Source organism: Hyla sarda, chromosome 5 (assembly GCF_029499605.1).
Source record: "Hyla sarda isolate aHylSar1 chromosome 5, aHylSar1.hap1, whole genome shotgun sequence".
In the NCBI taxonomy this organism is placed as follows: Eukaryota; Metazoa; Chordata; class Amphibia; order Anura; family Hylidae; genus Hyla; species Hyla sarda.
The window spans coordinates 90,464,923-90,485,403 of record NC_079193.1 but is presented as its reverse complement, the minus strand read 5'-3'; the positions used below and the strand labels follow the sequence as shown (position 1 = coordinate 90,485,403).

The window sequence follows — 20,481 nt, the reverse complement described above, 5'->3', positions numbered from 1 at the left end:
GCTGTGTGTATATAACAGGAATGGAGCAGGGCTGTGTGTATATAACAGGGATAGAGCAGGGCTGTGTGTGTATAACAGGGATGGAGCAGGGCTGTGTGTATATAACAGGGATGGAGCAGGGCTGTGTGTGTATATAACGGGGATGGAGCAGGGCTGTGTGTATATAACAGGGATGGAGCAGGGCTGTGTGTGTATATAACAGGGATGGAGCAGGGCTGTGTGTATATAACAGGGATGGAGCAGGGCTGTGTGCGTATAACGGATGGAGCAGGGCTGTGTGTGTATAACAGGGATAGAGCAGGGCTGTGTGTATATAACGGATGGAGCAGGGCTGTGTGTGTATATAACAGGGAAGGAGCAGGGCTGTGTGTGTATATAACAGGGATGGAGCAGGGCTGTGTGTGTATATAACAGGGATGGAGCAGGGCTGTGTGTGTATATAACAAGGATGGAGCAGGGCTGTGTGTATATAACAGGGATGGAGCAGGGCTGTGTGTGTATAACGGATGGAGCAGGGCTGTGTGTGTATAACAGGGATGGAGCAGGGCTGTGTGTATAACAGGGATGGAGCAGGGCTGCGTGTGTATATCAGGGATGGAGCAGGGCTGTGTGTGTATAACAGGGATGGAGCAGGGCTGCGTGTGTATAACAGGGATGGAGCAGGGCTGCGTGTGTATATCAGGGATGGAGCAGGGCTGTGTGTATATAACAGGGATGGAGCAGGGCTGTGTGTATATAACAGGGATGGAGCAGGGCTGTGTGTGTATAACGGATGGAGCAGGGCTGTGTGTGTATAACGGATGGAGCAGGGCTGTGTCTGTATAACAGGGATAGAGCAGGGCTGTGTGTATATAACAGGGATGGAGCAGGGCTGTGTGCATATAACAGGGATGGAGCAGGGCTGTGTGTATATAACAGGGATAGAGCAGGGCTGTGTGTGTATAACAGGGATGGAGCAGGGCTGTGTGTATATAACAGGGATGGAGCAGGGCTGTGTGTATATAACAGGGATGGAGCAGGGCTGTGTGTGTATATAACAGGGATAGAGCAGGGCTGTGTGTATATAACAGGGATGGAGCAGGGCTGTGTGCGTATAACGGATGGAGCAGGGCTGTGTGTGTATAACAGGGATAGAGCAGGGCTGTGTGTGTATAACGGATGGAGCAGGGCTGTGTGTGTATAACAGGGTGGAGCAGGGTTTTGTGTGTATAACAGGGATGGAGCAGGGCTGTGTGTGTATAACAGGGATGGAGCAGGGCTGTGTGTATATAACAGGGATAGAGCAGGGCTGTGTGTGTATAACAGGGATGGAGCAGGGCTGTGTGTATATAACAGGGATGGAGCAGGGCTGTGTGTGTATATAACGGGGATGGAGCAGGGCTGTGTGTATATAACAGGGATGGAGCAGGGCTGTGTGTGTATAACGGATGGAGCAGGGCTGTGTGTGTGTATATCAGGGATGGAGCAGGGCTGTGTGTATATAACAGGGATGGAGCAGGGCTGTGTGTGTATAACGGATGGAGCAGGGCTGTGTGTGTATAACAGGGATGGAGCAGGGCTGTGTATATATAACAGGGATGGAGCAGGGCTGTGTGTGCATAACGGATGGAGCAGGGCTGTGTGTGTATAACAGGGATAGGGCAGGGCTGTGTATGTATAACAGGGATGGAGCAGGGCTGTGTATGTATAACGGTTGGAGCAGGGTTGTGTGTGTATAACAGGGATGGAGCAGGGCTGTGTATATATAACAGGGATGGAGCAGGGCTGTGTGTGTATAACAGGGATGGAGCAGGGCTGTGTGTGTATAACGGATGGAGCAGGGCTGTGTGTGTATAACAGGGATGGAGCAGGGCTGTGTGTATATAACAGGGATGGAGCAGGGCTGTGTGTGTATAACGGATGGAGCAGGGCTGTGTGTGTATATCAGGGATGGAGCAGGGCTGTGTGTATATAACAGGGATGGAGCAGGGCTGTGTGTGTATAACGGATGGAGCAGGGCTGTGTGTGTATAACAGGGATGGAGCAGGGCTGTGTATATATAACAGGGATGGAGCAGGGCTGTGTGTATATAACAGGGATGGAGCAGGGCTGTGTGTGCATAACGGATGGAGCAGGGCTGTGTGTGTATAACAGGGATAGGGCAGGGCTGTGTATGTATAACAGGGATGGAGCAGGGCTGTGTATGTATAACGGTTGGAGCAGGGTTGTGTGTGTATAACAGGGATGGAGCAGGGCTGTGTATATATAACAGGGATGGAGCAGGGCTGTGTGTGTATAACAGGGATGGAGCAGGGCTGTGTGTGTATAACGGATGGAGCAGGGCTGTGTGTGTATAACAGGGATGGAGCAGGGCTGTGTGTATATAACAGGGATGGAGCAGGGCTGTGTGTGTATAACGGATGGAGCAGGGCTGTGTGTGTATATCAGGGATGGAGCAGGGCTGTGTGTATATAACAGGGATGGAGCAGGGCTGTGTGTGTATAACGGATGGAGCAGGGCTGTGTGTGTATAACAGGGATGGAGCAGGGCTGTGTATATATAACAGGGATGGAGCAGGGCTGTGTGTGCATAACGGATGGAGCAGGGCTGTGTGTGTATAACAGGGATAGAGCAGGGCTGTGTGTGTATAACAGGGATAGAGCAGGGCTGTGTATGTATAACAGGGATGGAGTAGGGCTGTGTATGTATAACGGTTGGAGCAGGGTTGTGTGTGTATAACAGGGATGGAGCAGGGCTGTGTATATATAACAGGGATGGAGCAGGGCTGTGTGTGTAAAACAGGGATGGAGAAGGGCTGTGTGTGTATAACGGATGGAGCAGGGCTGTGTGTGTATAACAGGGATGGAGCAGGGCTGTGTGTATATAACAGGGATGGAGCAGGGCTGTGTGTGTATAACGGATGGAGCAGGGCTGTGTGTGTATATCAGGGATGGAGCAGGGCTGTGTGTATATAACAGGGATGGAGCAGGGCTGTGTGTGTATAACGGATGGAGCAGGGCTGTGTGTGTATAACAGGGATGGAGCAGGGCTGTGTATATATAACAGGGATGGAGCAGGGCTGTGTGTGTATAACGGATGGAGCAGGGCTGTGTGTGTATAACAGGGATAGAGCAGGGCTGTGTGTGTATAACAGGGATAGAGCAGGGCTGTGTATGTATAACAGGGATGGAGCAGGGCTGTGTATGTATAACGGTTGGAGCAGGGCTGTGTGTGTATATAAGGGATGGAGTAGGGCTGTGTGTGTATAACGGATGGAGCAGGGTTGTGTGTGTATAACAGGGATGGAGCAGGGCTGTGTGTATATAACAGGGATGGAGCAGGGCTGTGTGTGTATATAACAGGGATAGAGCAGGGCTGTGTGTATATAATAGGGATGTAGCAGGGCTGTGTTTGTATATAACAGGGATGGAGCAGGGCTGTGTGTGTATATAACAGGGATAGAGCAGGGCTGTGTGTAGGGTTGCCACCCTGCCGGTATTTTACCGGCACAGCCGGTATTTTCATCTACATTCTGGGCTGTGCTGGTAAGTTTGGATGAAAAATACCGGCCATGCAATGGCCGGTATTTTTCATTCACTGACAGGGGCGGACTGAGCAGCATCCCCAGAAGAGCACTTCTTTCATGACCGGCAACTAAATTTTGCCTGTGACCTGCAGACTGCCGCACTACACTTTCAGCCCCCGACACAAAGCCCACTGACTGTCGGGCCGTACAATGCCCAGGTCTGACACCACCAGCCTGTGACAGGGAGAGCTCCGTGCGATGACAGGGAGAGATTGTACAGTGCTGGGGAGGGGGCGTGCACCTCCTGTCTCCTCTCTCCCCCTCCTTCCCTCTGCCGTGCAGTCTTACAACCCTCCATAGGCAGAGCAGGGAGAGGAGAGGAGGAGAGGCCGTGTATCCTGTCTCCCTCTGCTGCGCAGGGCGGGTGAGTGTCTGTGTATATATGTGTCTGTGTTTACATGTGTCTGTGCATGTGTCTCTGTGTGTCTGTGTATATGTGTGTCTGTGTATATATGTGTGTGTGTATATATAGGTGTGTGTGTGTATATATATGTGTGTGTGTGGGGGGGGGGAGCTGCCTAATCTGGGGGACAACTATGCTCGTAATCTGGGGGACAACTGTACTGATCTGGGGGACAACTATACTGATCTAGGGGACAACTATACTGATCTGGGGGACAACTATACTGATCTGAGGGAGAACTATGCTCGTAATCTGGGGGACAACTATACTGATCTGGGGGGAAAACTATGCTCCTAATCTGGGGGACAACTATGCTGATCTGGGGGACAACTATACTGATCTGGGGGACAACTATACTGATCTGGGGGACAACTATGCTCGTAATCTGGGGGACAACTATACTGATCTGCGGGAAAACTATACTGATCTGGGGGACAACTATGCTCCTTATCTGGGGGAAAACTATGCTCCTAATCTGGGGGACAACTATGTTGATCTGGGGGACAACTATACTGATCTGGGGGACAACTATACTGATCTGGGGGACAACTATACTGATCTGGGGGACAACTATACTGATCTGGGGGAAAACTATGCTCCTAATCTGGGGGTCAACTATGCTGATCTGGGGGACAACTATACTGATCTGGGGGACAACTATACTGATCTGGGGGACAGCTATACTGATCTGGGGGACAACTATGCTGATCTGGGGGACAACTATGCTGATCTGGGGGACAACTATACTGATCTGGGGGACAACTATGCTCGTAATCTGGGGGACAACTATGCTGACCTGGGGGACAACTATGCTGATCTGGGGGACAACTATGCTGATCTGGGGGACAACTATACTGATCTGGGGGACAACTATGCTCGTAATCTGGGGGACAACTATACTGATCTGGGGGACAACTATGCTCCTAATGTTGGGGACATCTATGCTGCCTAATCTGGGGGACATCTATGCTGCCTAATCTGGGGGACATCTATGCTGCCTAATCTGGGGGACATCTATGCTGCCTAATCTGGGGGACATCTATGCTGCCTAATCTGGGTTACATCTATGCTGCCTAATCTGGGGGACAACTATGCTGCCTAATCTGGGGGACAACTATGCTGCCTACTCTGGGGGACAACTATGCTCCTAATCTGGGGGACAACTGTGCTCCTAATCTGGGGGACAATTATGCTGCCTAATCTGGGTAAAAACTACCCGGCTCTCCACAATATTTTTAGTTTCTCATGTGGCCCCATGGGATAAATAATTGCCCACCCCATTCCTCCTCAACCCCGGACATTCCTTAACCTGGAGCCGCCCGGGGAAAAGAGAAAGTGAAGACAAGAGACTGGCGAGACCTCTCTGCAAAATTGTGTATTTAATGCAGTGTTTCCCAACCAGGGTGCCTCCAGCTGTTGCAAAACTAATACTCCCAGCATGCCCAAACAGCCTTTGGCTGTCCGGGCATGCTGGGAGTTGTAGTTTTGCAATAGCTGGAGGCACCCTGGTTGGGAAACACTGATTTAATGTTTTAATGTGTGAAACTATCTGCTGCGCTCTGTATCTAATCCTGTCATGTGTGATACTGTCTGCTGAGCCTGTATATCCAAATCTGTCATGTGGGATATGAGCCTGTGTATCTAATCCTGTCATGTGCGATACTGCCTGATGAGCCTGTGTATCTAATCCTGTCATGTGCGATACTGTCTGCTGAGCCTGTGTATCTAATCCTGTCATGTGTGATACTGTCTGCTGAGCCTGTATATCCACATCTGTCATGTGGGATACTATCTGCTGAGCCTGTGCATCTAAATCTGTCATGTGTGATACTGTCTGATTAGCCTGTTTATCTGACGTTGCGCAGGGGGACGTCACTCGTCATCAGAGAGAGCCAGCGTTGCTGTCGCGCACCACCACAACCGCCGCTGCTGGCATAAATAGGGTTTTGGTAGGTATTCTCTAAATGTAAATTTTTTGTGCGATATAGGAAAATTCCCCCCGCATATATATTGTATCCATCCAATCCCCTATGCCATTTCTTAAACCCCCCTCCCATCCCCCGTGCCATTTCTTAAACCCCTGATCCCTCAGCCCCTGTGCAATCTGGCTCCTCCCCTTTTGTAGCTCCCCCCCCCACATAGCCACACCCATGACCGGTATTTTTCTGAGGCAAAGGTGGCAACCCTAGCTGTGTGTATATAACAGGGATGGAGCAGGGCTGTGTGTGTATATAACAGGGATGGAGCAGGGCTGTGTGTATATAACAGGGATGGAGCAGGGCTGTGTATATATAACAGGGATGGAGCAGGGTTGTGTGTGTATAACAGGGATGGAGTAGGGCTGTGTATATATAACAGGGAGGGAGCAGGGCTGTGTGTGTATATAACAGGGATGGAGCAGGGCTGTGTGTATATAACAGGGATGGAGCAGGGCTGTGTGTGTATAACGGATGGAGCAGGGCTGTGTGTATATAACAGGGATGGAGCAGGGCTGTGTGTGTATAACAGGGATGGAGCAGGGCTGTGTGTGTATAACAGGGATGGAGCAGGGCTGTGTGTATAACAGGGATGGAGCAGGGCTGTGTGTGTATAACAGGGATGGAGCAGGGCTGTGTGTGTATAACAGGGATAGAGCAGGGCTGTGTGTGTATAACAGAGTGGAGCAGGGTTTTGTGTGTATAACAGGGATGGAGCAGGGCTGGGTGTGTATAACAGGGATGGAGCAGGGCTGTGTATGTATAACAGGGATAGAGCAGGACTGGGTGTGTATAACAGGGATGGAGCAGGGCTGTGTGTATATAACAGGGATGGAGCAGGGCTGTGTATGTATAACAGGGATACAGCAGGGCTGGGTGTGTATAACAGGGATGGAGCAGGGCTGTGTATGTATAACAGGGATGGAGCAGGGCTGTGTGTGTATAACAGGGATAGAGCAGGGCTGTGTGTATATAACAAGGATGGAGCAGGGCTGTGTGTGTATAACAGGGATGGAGCAGGGCTGTGTGTGTATAACAGGGATGGGGCAGGGCTGTGTGTGTATAACAGGGATGGAGCAGGGCTGTGTGTGTATAACAGGGATAGAGCAGGGCTGTGTGTGTATAACAGGGTGGAGCAGGGTTTTGTGTGTATAACAGGGATGGAGCAGGGCTGGGTGTGTATAACAGGGATGGAGCAGGGCTGTGTATGTATAACAGGGATAGAGCAGGGCTGGGTGTGTATAACAGGGATGGAGCAGGGCTGTGTGTATATAACAGGGATGGAGCAGGGCTGTGTATGTATAACAGGGATACAGCAGGGCTGGGTGTGTATAACAGGGATGGAGCAGGGCTGGGTGTGTATAAGAGGGATGGAGCAGGGCTGTGTATGTATAACAGGGATGGAGCAGGGCTGTGTGTGTATAACAGGGATAGAGCAGGGCTGTGTGTATATAACAAGGATGGAGCAGGGCTGTGTGTGTATAACAGGGATGGAGCAGGGCTGTGTGTGTATAACAGGGATGGGGCAGGGCTGTGTGTGTATAACAGGGATGGGGCAGGGCTGTGTATATATAACAGGGATGGAGCAGGGCTGTGTATGTATAACAGGGATGGAGCAGGGCTGTGTCTGTATAACAGGGATGGAGCAGGGCTGTGTATATATAACAGGGATGGAGCAGGGCTGTGTATGTATAACAGGGATGGAGCAGGGCTGTGTGTGTATAACAGGGATGGTGCAGGGCTGTGTATATAACAGGGATGGAGCAGGGCTGTTTATATATAACAGGGGTGGAGCAGGGCTGTGTGTGTATATCAGAGATGGAGCAGGGCTGTGTGTGTATAACAGGGATGGAGCAGGGTTGTGTGTGTATATCAGGGATGAAGCAGGGTTGTGTGTGTATAACAGGGATGGAGCAGGGTTGTGTGTGTATAACGGATGGAGCAGGGCTGTGTGTATATAACAGGGATGGAGCAGGGCTGTGTGTGTATAACAGGGATGGAGCAGGGCTTGGTGTGTATAACAGGGATGGAGCAGGGCTGTGTGTGTATAACGGATGGAGCAGGGTTTTGTGTGTATAACAGGGATGGAGCAGGGCTGGGTGTGTATAACAGGGATAGAGCAGGGCTGTGTGTATATAACAGGGATGGAGCAGGGCTGTGTATGTATATCAGGGATGGAGCAGGGCTGTGTATGTATAACAGGGATAGAGCAGGGCTGGGTGTGTATAACAGGGATGGAGCAGGGCTGGGTGTGTATAACAGGGATGGAGCAGGGCTGTGTGTGTATAACAGGGATGGGGCAGGGCTGTGTGTGTATAACAGGGATGGGGCAGGGCTGTGTATATAACAGGGATGGAGCAGGGCTGTGTCTGTATAACAGGGATGGAGCAGGGCTGTGTATATATAACAGGGATGGAGCAGGGCTGTGTATGTATAACAGGGATGGAGCAGGGCTGTGTGTGTATAACGGATGGTGCAGGGCTGTGTATATAACAGGGATGGAGCAGGGCTGTTTATATATAACAGGGGTGGAGCAGGGCTGTGTGTGTATATCAGAGATGGAGCAGGGCTGTGTGTGTATAACAGGGATGGAGCAGGGTTGTGTGTGTATAACAGGGATGGAGCAGGGTTGTGTGTGTATAACAGGGATGGTGCAGGGCTGTGTATATAACAGGGATGGAGCAGGGCTGTTTATATATAACAGGGGTGGAGCAGGGCTGTGTGTGTATATCAGAGATGGAGCAGGGCTGTGTGTATATAACAGGGATGGAGCAGGGTTGTGTGTGTATATCAGGGATGGAGCAGGGTTGTGTGTGTATATCAGGGATGGAGCAGGGTTGTGTGTGTATATCAGAGATGGAGCAGGGCTGTGTGTATATAACAGGGATGGAGCAGGGTTGTGTGTGTATATCAGGGATGGAGCAGGGTTGTGTGTGTGTATATCAGGGATGGAGCAGGGCTGTGTGTATATAACAGGGATGGAGCAGGGTTGTGTGTGTATATCAGGGATGGAGCAGGGTTGTGTGTGTATATCAGGGATGGAGCAGGGCTGTGTATGTATATAACAGGGATGGAGCAGGGCTGTGTGTGTATAACAGGGAAAGATCAGGGCTGTGTGTGTATATGAATGGCCATCAAACTCTCTCCTTGTTTTGTGGACCACATTACAGTCAATGGGGTCTGTCGTGTGCTGCTGTTTTTTAGTGTCAAAATGAGAAATTTATTGGTAGCAATAGATAAAAAGACAATACAATATCAACAGTCGTATAAAGGGCTATGGTTTCCAACAACAATAACACATCATGTAATACAATGTAGTGAATGCGATCTTCCCTCAATCCAGCAGCATGAATGGGAGAGAGAAGACCAACATTTGCCAACATGAAAATGTACAAGGGGAACAGGGTAGGATAGGGGTGGGAATACAGAGATGTCAAGGGGTATCCAGGTAAGCCAGTCAGGTTTCACACTTCACAAGTCAAACAATATGGACAGTAGAACAACAGATAAGCATCTGACTATTATATCGTTAAATAATAAGAAATGTCAGGAACGTGAGAAGAGGAGATCCAAGGGTCCCAGACCTTTAGGAAGCTATCCATAGTATCAGCTCTGATAACGTTCAGTTTTTCCGAGAGGAGTATGTTATTGATTCTGGTGATAATCCTATTAAAAGATAGGGTCATAGAGCGCCACTGTGCTGCGATATGAATTTGCGCTGCAAGAAGTATGAGTTGTGCCAAGCGAAAGGTGGGGTTATTAAAGCCTGCCGGTTTTCAACCTAAAAGGCATATCTTGGGACATAGGGGGCATTCTCTATCCGTGATTGTTGAAATAAGATCAACCACCTGTTGCCATATGAGGGCGACGTGTGGGCAAGACCACCATATATGGTACATGGATCCCCTCTCTCCACATCCCCTAAAACACAATGGGGAGACTTCCGGATAGATGGCAGTGCTGCTGTTTTTTAGCAGGAGAAAAAGACGCAATCAGTATTTTTTTTCCCCCAGTTATTCTCCCCAGCGTTCCCGACTACCGTCACACTACTGTGTCGCACAGCATGTATTTTTACACAGATGATTTGAAATACATGTTGCATAAAAAAAAGTGACACGTTACGTCTTCAATGTGTTTTTCTTCTGGACTGCATTGTATTTTTGTATTATTTTTTTAAACGGAAAATATGCATCAAAATACACATGCAAATTTAAAAACTGCAGGAAATTTGTTTTTTATACTGATTTATTTTAAAAACTACAGTAAATATTATTTAGCCTCAGTGCAGACATTTGGTGTGAATATACACATAAAACATACACATAAATCAAGCCAGACTAAGAGGCTTGAAGCTTGTAGCCAAGGCTCTGTTCACACCTTGTAATCGAAGCATGCTTGGTGTCTGTGACGGAAGATTTCATGGAACACATGCCAAATGTAGCTAATTGACAATGTTTTTCTGAAACTACATTCATTATTTTGAGCACCAAATAGTTCTATGTTAGGCTGGGTTCACACCACATTTGTCATGCCGAGCGCTCCGGGTCCCGCTGCCTTCCCGGAGCGCTCACGGCGTTCCTCTGGCTGCAGCGCTCCGGTCGGCATTGCTGACCGCGAGCGCTGCTCTCTGGTCCCCGGAGGGGACGCGATCCGGGGCACGGCTCGTGTCCGCCCTCGGGTTGCGCCCCGTCTCACTTACCTCTCCCCCCCGTCTGCTTCCTCCCGGCGTGCGCGGCCCCACTCCCTAGGGCGCGCCCGCGCCTACTTGCTTATATTTAAAGGGCCAGTGCACCACTAATTGGTGCCTGGTCCAATCACTCCCTAACCTATAAAAACCCACTTCCCCTTCCTCTCCTCACCGGATCTTGTTGCCTTGTGCCCTGAGAAAGCGTTATAGTATGTCCCAAGCCTGTGTATCTTGACCTTCTGCTGTTGCCCCTGACTACGAACCTCGCTGCCTGCCCTGACCTTCTGCTACGTCTGACCTCGCCTCTGTCTAGTCCTTGTGTACCGCGTCAGTCTCAGCTGCCAGAGAGGTCGAGTCGCTACTGGGGAACACGACCTGGTAGTTATTGCCGCAGCAAGTCCATCCTGCTTTGCGGCGGGCTCTGGTGAACACCAGTAACTGCTTAGAACCGATTCCCCAGTACGGCCCGCATCATTGCCTCTCTGGTACAGGGGATCCACCTCCAGTGTCTTCACCAGCCGCTAGTCCGGACCCTGACAGTAGATCCGGCCATGGATCCCGCTGAGGTACCGCTGCCAAGCCTCGCTGATCTCGCCTCCGTGGTTGCCCAGCAGTCCCAGCAAATTGCTCAACAAGGACAACAGCTGTCGCAGTTGACCGCCATGAGTCAACAGCTCCTGCCTCCACAGCCTCAACCGCCAGCTCCAGCATCTCCTCCTCTCCGAGCTGCTGCTTCTTCTGCTAGAGTCCGCCTGTCTCTCCCAGATAAGTTTGACGGGGACTCTAAAAATTGCCGGGGATTCCTGTCCCAATGCTCCCTGCACTTGGAGATGTTGTCAGACCAATTCCCCACTGAACGGTCTAAGGTGGTGTTCGTCGTCAGTCTACTTTCCGGGAAGGCCTTGGCCTGGGCCACGCCGCTTTGGGACCGCAACGATCCTGCCACTGCCTCAGTCCAGTCCTTCTTTTCTGAAGTCCGCAGTGTCTTTGAGGAACCTGCCCGTGCCTCATCCGCAGAAACTGCTTTACTGAACCTTGTCCAAGGAGACTCTACCGTGGGCGAATATGCCATACAATTCCGGACTTTGGCCGCTGAGTTGGCCTGGAACAATGAGGCTCTCTGCGCGACCTTTAAAAAAGGTTTATCCAGCCATATCAAGGATTGTCTGGCCGCACGAGAGATACCCTCCTCCCTGTCTAAACTAATCCACCTGGCTACCCGCATTGATAGATGCGCTACATTGAGAGACGTCAGGAGCTCCGCCAGGAGAAAGATCTCGTTCGCACTAGGCGATACCCGCGCCTGGCTCCTCTCTTCCAGCATCCTTTGCAGCCTGTTACTGTGCCTCCCGCTGAGGAGGCCATGCAAGTGGACCGGTCTCGCCTGACCCAGCAAGAGAGGACTCGCCGGAGGAACGGGAACTTATGCCTATACTGTGCGAGCTCTGAACATTTCCTAAAGGACTGTCCCATTCGTCCTCAGTGTCAGGGAAACGCTCGCACCTAGTGATCGTGGGAGAGGCGTCACTGGGTGTAAATTCTTCCTCTCCACGCCGGACTATTCCAGTGCGGATTTCTCCAGCTGATAAAGCCTCCTTCTCTGCGGAGGCATTCTTGGACTCTGGTTCAACAGGAAATTTCATAAAAGCCTCCTTCATCAACCGGTTTAACATCCCTGTTGTCCGTCTATTCAAGCCCTTCTACATTTCCTCAGTTAACGGAGAACACCTGAATTCTACCGTGCGTTACCGCACGGCCCCCGAACGCATGACCGTGGGGGTTCTCCATCAAGAAAGGATTGAGTTCTTTGTCCTGCCTAATTGCACCTCAGACATCCTTCTTGGCTTACCCTGGCTCCAGCGGCATTCTCCTACCCTCGACTGGACCACGGGGGACATAAAATCCTGGGGTTCTTCCTGCCACTCACGCTGCCTTAAGTCGCTTCTCACCAGCCAAGTCTCTGCTGCTTCTCCTTTGCTCGGCCTTCCAAAGGCCTATCAAGACTTTTCTGACGTCTTTTGCAAAAAACAGGCAGAGGTCTTACCACCACATAGGCCCTACGACTGCCCTATTGACTTGCTCCCTGGGACCACGCCGCCCCGTGGCAGGATTTACCCTCTCTCCGCTCCAGAAACAAAGGCCATGACGGAATATATTCAGGAGAATCTCAATAAAAGGTTTCATCAGTAAGTCTTCTTCTCCTGCTGGAGCAGGATTCTTCTTTGTTGCCAAGAAGGATGGGTCTCTACGCCCTTGTATTGACTACCGCGGGCTCAATAAGATCACTATAAAGAACCGCTACCCTCTGCCACTCATCTCGGAACTCTTTGACCAATGATTTTTACCAAGCTTGACCTCAGGGGCGCGTACAATCTCATCAGAATTCGTGAAGGAGATGAGTGGGAAACTGCTTTTAACAATAGAGATGGTCACTTCGAATACCTGGTCATGCCATTCGGTCTTTGCAACGCCCCCGCAGTCTTCCAAGACTTTGTCAATGAGATCTTCCGGGACTTGTTGAATACTTGCGTGGTGGTCTATCTCGATGACATTTTAATCTTCTCCTCCAACCTAGAGGAACACCGCCTCCATGTTCGCCAAGGGCTCCAGCGCCTCCGAGTTAACCATCTCTACGCCAAAATTGAGAAATGCCTCTTTGAACGTACCTGTCTTCCTTTCCTAGGATATCTGGTCTCAGGACAGGGCCTTCAAATGGACCCCGATAAGCTCTCCGCAGTCTTGGATTGGCCACGCCCCTCTGTACTTCGCTCAATCCAGCGCTTCCTCGGATTCGCTAATTACTACCGTCAGTTTATCCCCCACTTCTCCACTATCGTGGCTCCCATTGTGGCTCTGACCAAGAAAGATGCGAATCCGAAATCCTGGCCTTCCCAAGCAGAAGAAGCTTTTACTCGCCTTAAGGCCGCCTTCGCCTGCGCACCAGTCTTGACTAGGCCTGATCCACTGAAGCCATTCTTCCTCGAGGTGGATGCCTCTTCTGTTGGAGCCGGGGCGGTTCTTCTTCAGAAAAATGCTAAAGGAAAAAACGTCACTTGCGGTTTTTTCTCTAAAACATTTTCCCCTCCTGAAAAAAATTACGCTATTGGTGACCGAGAATTGCTGGCCATTAAAATGGCACTCGAGGAGTGGAGGCATCTCCTGGAAGGGTCTCTCCACCCGATCACCATCTACACTGACCACAAAAATCTGTCATACCTACAGTCCGCTCAGCGTTTATATCCCCGCCAGGCCAGGTGGTCATTGTTCTTCGCTCGCTTTAATTTCCAGATACATTTTCGTCCTGCAGACAAGAATGTCAGGGCGGATGCCCTTTCTCGTTCCACTGATGCCACGGAGGCAGAAACCACTCCCCAACACATCATTTCCCCTGAGTGTCTGATCTCTGCTGCTCCGGCTTCCCTGGTACCAGTTCCTCCAGGAAAAACCTTTGTCCCTCCACGTCTTCGCCTCCGGACTCTCAAATGGGGTCACTCCTCCCACCTGGCAGGTCACGCTGGAATCAAAAAATCCACTCAGTTGATTGCCAGACACTATTGGTGGCCTTCCCTTGAAAAAGATGTAACTGACTTCGTATGCTCCTGTACTGTCTGCGCACGTGACAAAATTCCTTGTCAAAGGCCCGCGGGTCTACTTCTTCCTCTGCCAGTTCTCGAACAGCCTTGGTCTCACATAGCGATGTACTTCGTCACTGACCTTCCTGTATCCCATGGCAACACTGTCATCTGGGTGGTCGTTGATCGATTCTCCAAAATGGCCCATTTCGTTTCACTCCCTGGCCTCCCTTCTGCGCCACAATTGGCGAAGCATTTTTTTTTGCACATTTTTCGTCTCCACGGACTGCCTACGCATATCGTCTCCGATAAAGGCGTTCAATTTGTCTCGAAATTCTGGAGAGCACTCTGCACCCAATTAAAGATTAAATTGAATTTTTCCTCCGCCTACCACCCGCACTCTAATGGACAAGTGGAGAGAATAAACCAAATCCTTGGTGACTACCTGCGACATTTTGACTCCTCCCGCCAAGATGATTGGGTTGACCTGTTACCCTGGGCCGAATTCTCGTACAATTTCAAAGACTCTGAGTCATCCGCCAAGTCTCCTTTCTTTGTGGTGTACGGCCGTCACCCACTTCCCCCCCTCCCTATCCCCACTTCGTCTGGAGTCCCTGCCGTAGATGATTTGACCCGGGACTTTTCCTCTATTTGGAAGGAGACTCAAAGGTCGCTCTCACTGGCCTCCTCTCGTATGAAGAAACATGCGGACAAGAAGAGAAGAATTCCTCCTGTCTTTGCCCCTGGTGACAAAGTGTGGCTCTCTGCCAAATATATTCGGTTCCGTGTCCCTAGCTACAAGCTGGGTCCACGTTACCTCGGGCCATTTAGGGTCAAAAGTCAAATCAACCCTGTCTCTTACAAGCTTCATCTTCCTCCTTCTCTTCGTATTCCTAACTCCTTTCATGTTTCCCTTCTCAAGCCTCTCATTCTTAACCGCTTTTCTCCCAAGGTCACCGTTCCTGCTCCTGTCTCGGGCTCCTCTGACGTCTTCTTGGTTAAAGAGATTCTCGCTTCAAAGATTGTCAGAGGTAAAAAAAAAATTCTTGTTGATTGGGAGAATTGTGGTCCCGAAGAGAGGTCTTGGGAGCCAGAGGACAATATTCTAGACAAAGAACTCATCTACAGATTCCTCAGTTCCAAGAAGAGGGGGAGACCCAAGTGGGGGGGGGGGGTACTGTCACGCCGAGCGCTCCGGGTCCCGCTGCCTTCCCGGACCGCTCCGGGTCCCGCTGCCTTCCTCTGGCTGCAGCGCTCCGGTCGGCATTGCTGACCGCGAGCGCTGCTCTCTGGTCCCCGGAGGGGACGCGATCCGGGGCACGGCTCGTGTCCGCCCTCGGGTTGCGCCCCGTCTCACTCACCTCTCCCCCCGTCTGCTTCCTCCCGGCGCGCGCGGCCCCGCTCCCTAGGGCGCGCGCGCCAACTTGCTTAGATTTAAAGGGCTAGTGCACCACTAATTGGTGCCTTGTCCAATCACTCCCTAACCTATAAAAACCCACTTCCCCTTCCTCTCCTCACCGGATCTTGTTGCCTTGTGCCCTGAGAAAGCGTTATAGTGTGTCCCAAGCCTGTGTATCTTGACCTTCTGCTGTTGCCCCTGACTACGAACCTCGCTGCCTGCCCTGACCTTCTGCTACGTCTGACCTCGCCTCTGTCTAGTCCTTGTGTACCGCGCCAGTCTCAGCTGCCAGAGAGGTCGAGCTCAGTTACTGAACACCAGTAACTGCTTAGAACCGATTCCCCAGTACGGCCCGCGTCATCGCCTCTCTGGTACAGGGGATCCACCTCCAGTGTCTTCACCAGCCGCTAGTCCGGACCCTGACAACATTTTTCAAATACGGTTACCGTATACGGTTTTCCGCTAAAAAACGTATGGCAAAAACCGTATGCAACCTTATAGAACCGTATGACTCCAAATTATAACGTATACGTTTTTTCCCCGTACGGTTCTATTCGTTTGCATCAGTTTTTGCCAACGGTTTTGCTATTTTGTTGGAATTAGTTTTCCAGCAATTTAATAAAGTTACTATTGTTCTATTGAAATTCCAATCTGCGCATGTGTCAACTCCAAAAACGGATTAAAAAAACCGTGTGCAACCGTATTCTGAAATTCTGTGTACGGTTCTCATAGATAACAATGTTAAAAGAACCGCATACGGTTCGCATATGGTTTTCCAACCGGAGGCAAAAACGTGGTCGACAGCGTTTTTGCCTACGGTTGAAAAATCGGCAAAACCGTATCCGAGGCAAAACCTATGCAACCGTACACAACATTTGGAATACTGTTTACAATGCATTCTCTATGCATACGGTTTCGGATACGATCGTATACGTTTTTTTGCGGAAAACCATATACGGTTACCGTATTTGAAAAACGTGGTGTGAACCCAGCCTTACTTTCTTTTTCCATCACTCTCACCCGCATGGATTTTCTTCTTTTTCTTGCCTTAGCAGTTGAAAAGAGAACTTGCCACCTCCTACTGCTTTTCTTCTTGTATTTATTGCTGGTTTCTACCTAAGGCCTGCAAGACCAAGTTTGTATTGTTATACTTTTTTAAGAAGCTTAAAGAAGTACTGAACTTCTCAGACACTTATCCCCTATATAAGGCCTCTACCTTCCTGGCATGGGGAAATGATGGTCTGTTCAGTCAATTACCCGCCGTAGCAATGTCCTGCCTCAGCCGGTGATTGGCTGAAGCAGGCCGTCACCTGCCCACATCCAGGAAGGTGAGGGCCAGAGTGTGCCAAGGACTGGCCATGTACAGAAGCCCGAGTGGTCAAACCCCCCCACAGTCGGAAACTTATCCCCTATCCTGTGGATAGGAGATAAGTATCTGATAAGTTCAGCTCACTGGAGTACCCCTTTAATAAAGTTTGATTACACATAAATCTTAGCACATGTCAAATAACCTTGATTTTAACTTCTTACATTGTTATAGAGGTATTGTTTCTTGGGTAGAATTTTCACATGAATTTGAAGGATTTCCTCCAAATTAGTTTCTTCCTCTTAAACTATTCATGAATGTTAAGTTTGGTAAATGATTCACTAGTATGGAGAAATTATAATGCACAACACCCACTTCACAGCATTTGTTTAAATATTTATACTAGGATGTGGTCTGCACATTACAGGACATTGTGGTTCCTGTCTGAACAAATAATGCACACAGAAGAATAAAATGATATGAACGGAACTGTGTCTTTTTCTGTTTTTCACATTTTCTTGGCTGACCTTAATGAACCCAAAGATCTGTTATTTACTCACATCCTACATGTTATTAATGAAATATAAAATGGATATGCAGCAGCAAAGTCCATCTCACCAGGTCCATTTTTGGGGGTGGTTCTACAAATTATTCACTTTAGTAAATCTCTTAAAGGGTACCTCTCATCAAAATAAACTTTTGATATATTATAGATTAATGTTTGCAGAATAACTTTACAATTGCATGTTATTAAAAAATATGCTTCTTTCTATTTAATTTTCCACTTTGAAGAAATGACCACTAGGGGTCTCCCTACCAGTCCTGGCAGCAAGCATTTCAGACTCATGCTGGAGTCCTAAACACTACGAGCTGCCAGTCTGCTTTGTTCAGAGCTGCCAGCCTGCTTTGTTCACAGCATGTTTGGCTGTGAACAAAGCAGGCTGGCAGCGCTGAGTGTTTAGGACTCCAGCATGAGTCAGAAATGCTTGCTGACAGGACTGATCGGGAAAAATACAATAGAAAGAAGCATATATTTCATTAACATGCTATTGGAAAGTTATTCAACATTCATTAATCTAAAATATATCAAAAGTTTATTTGATGAGAGGTACCCTTTAAGTTATTTTATCAAATGAACAAAATTATGTCACCTCTAAGGGTGGTTTCATATGTATTTTTTCTTTTAAAAAACGCTGACAAAACACCATAAGAATGTATTGCGTTTTTTAGCGAAAAAAACACCAACAGAAAACATTGTAGCCAGAAGTTGGAAGTCTATAGGGAAATGTAAAATACTATACCTACTATACTTTTTTTTTTCTTGTTTGTGTTTTTTTCTAATTTTAGGTACAGCTTAATATCAGTTTATTAAAACTACCACATGCTTTAGTTATTGCATTGTTTTTCATCCAGTTTGTGGTGTTTTTCTCCCATAGACCTATAGGTTTTTCCTGTACAATTAAATGCATTTGCAAATGGGTGTTGCCTTTTTTTTTTCCAAATTGTTCAATATAAATCTGCAAACAAAAATGGATGTACTAAAACATGCTAATTTTGAAAAACACAATTCTGCTGTTTTTTGTGGTGTTTTTTTTTTATAGGAAAAAAGCTATAAAAATAAGGCATGATTTTTTTCTCATATGTTAGTATTGTTCATACTGCATGTTATTGATATCAGTATACGTCATATTAAGTTGAAACTAATCATATAGGGCAATCCCTCAATTGTTATTGTTCATCTGAATCACGAATCTCAAACTTGTGTTTCAGGTAAACAAATAATTTTGTTCTTATCTAAATTAGGGAACTGATCATAATAAAAAATGTTTACAATAATGTTTTAATTCACTCATAATGACTCCCTTAAGAAGGTTTGCATATGACAGTGCATCCCTTGTACCCATCGCAGTGGCCTGCTTTTACTTTAATATCAAGTCAAAGTAGGGCTGGGCGGTATGACCAGAAATGTGTATCACGGTACTTTTTTTTAACTTACGGCGGTTCCACGGTATATAACGGTATTTTCTCAAACCCCCCCCCCCAATCATGTGACCCACCAGCGCTGTTCTGTCCCCCCAACCCCCCCCCCCCAATCATGTGACCCGCGCGCAGTGTTCGGCTCCCCCCCCCCCCAAATCATCTGACCCGCCAGCACTGTTCTGCTCCCCCCAATTAATGATCAGACCAGCGGGGTACAACTCACAGATGTCAAGCACTGCCCTCCTCCTCTTTGTTGGGGGCCGCCGGGTGCTGGAACTCACTGTTCGCCAGTGGTGTCCAACCTGCGGACCTCCAGTTGTTGCAAAACTACAACTCCCAGCATGCCCGGACAGCCAACGGCTGTCCGGGCATGCTGGGAGTTGTAGTTTTGCAACAGCTGGAGGTCCGCAGGTTTGAGACCACTGCTGTACGCTGTATACCTATGCCCGGGCTGCAAAAGATACAGAAAATAAACTTTTAACTCACCCACCACGGCCGCACGCAGGGGACTGGAACGTCGGACAGCCGTCAGCCTATCACCGGCCGGAGCGATGTCCCGCCCCGGCCAGTGATAGGCTGAGCCCACTGTCATGTAAGAAGCCGGCTTCTTACATGACAGTGGGCTCAGCCTATCACTGGCAGGGGCGGGACATCGCTCCGGCCAGTGATAGGCTGACTGCTGTCCGACGTTCCAGGGCCGACGTAGGTAAGTTAAAAGTTTATTTTCTTTATCTTCTATGCCCTAAGTCAAAGTAGTTTTTTTGTTTTGTTTTTTTTACAATTGAGCTCCCAGGTTTATATGAGAAAACCTTCTCTAAGTTGTCCTTTAGGAAACTAAGAGGGGTCTGCACATATTATAAATGGTACAGATCCAGGAATTGTGATAAATGATTGGTTAGGCAATTTACATTAGAAATAATTGGATGGTACAGATGTTTTCTAGGCCTCTAATGGATTTGAGGAGAAAGTAGAAGTATGGTTTTCAGGGAAATGAGTAAATATTTCTTTTTCTGAAGCGTCTGTAGGGGTAATAGAAGGGCTTTACTCTATCTATCCATCTGCCGATCAGCCATAACATAGAAACACACCCACTTAATATTGTGTAGATCCCCCTTTTGCCATCAAAAATCTAGGGCCTATCTAGGCATGGACCTCAGCCCATCCCACAGATGATCAGACCAACTGTTTCTGTTGTTTTGTTCAACATTTGTTATTGACTTTTTTATGAGATATGTTGCAGTTTGGAATATATGTCAAATGTTAAAATTGTATGTCATGTTTCCTTTATTATCTGTGTGGTAAGTCATATACAGGAACTGAAGGATATGGTTGAATTGAACAATATGTTCATGAAAAAAGGAAAAAAAAAACTACGGGGGAGATTTATCAAAACCAGTGCAGAGGAAAGTCGCCCAGTTGCCCATAGCAACCAATGAGATTGCTTCTTTAATTTTTCAGAGGCCTTGTTAAAAATGAAAGAAGCAATCTGATTGGTTGCTATGGGCAACTGGGCAACTTTTCCTCTGAACAGGTTTTGATAAATCTGCCCCTATAGCTTAAAAAATGCGACAATTAAAGAAAATGAAGAAAACT

General features: G+C 48.5%; 1 protein-coding gene across 1 annotated transcript in view; it reads right to left on the bottom strand.

The window, feature by feature from the left end:
- OXNAD1 (oxidoreductase NAD binding domain containing 1) overlaps positions 1–16,644 on the bottom strand; it is a 149,007-nt gene extending 132,363 nt beyond the window's left edge. Inside the window, exon 1 of the mRNA XM_056519921.1 lies at positions 16,623–16,644. The gene's annotated coding sequence lies outside the window, so the exon portion shown is untranslated. The remainder of the gene's footprint in view (positions 1–16,622) is intronic.
- Between the last annotated feature and the right edge of the window lie 3,837 nt (positions 16,645–20,481).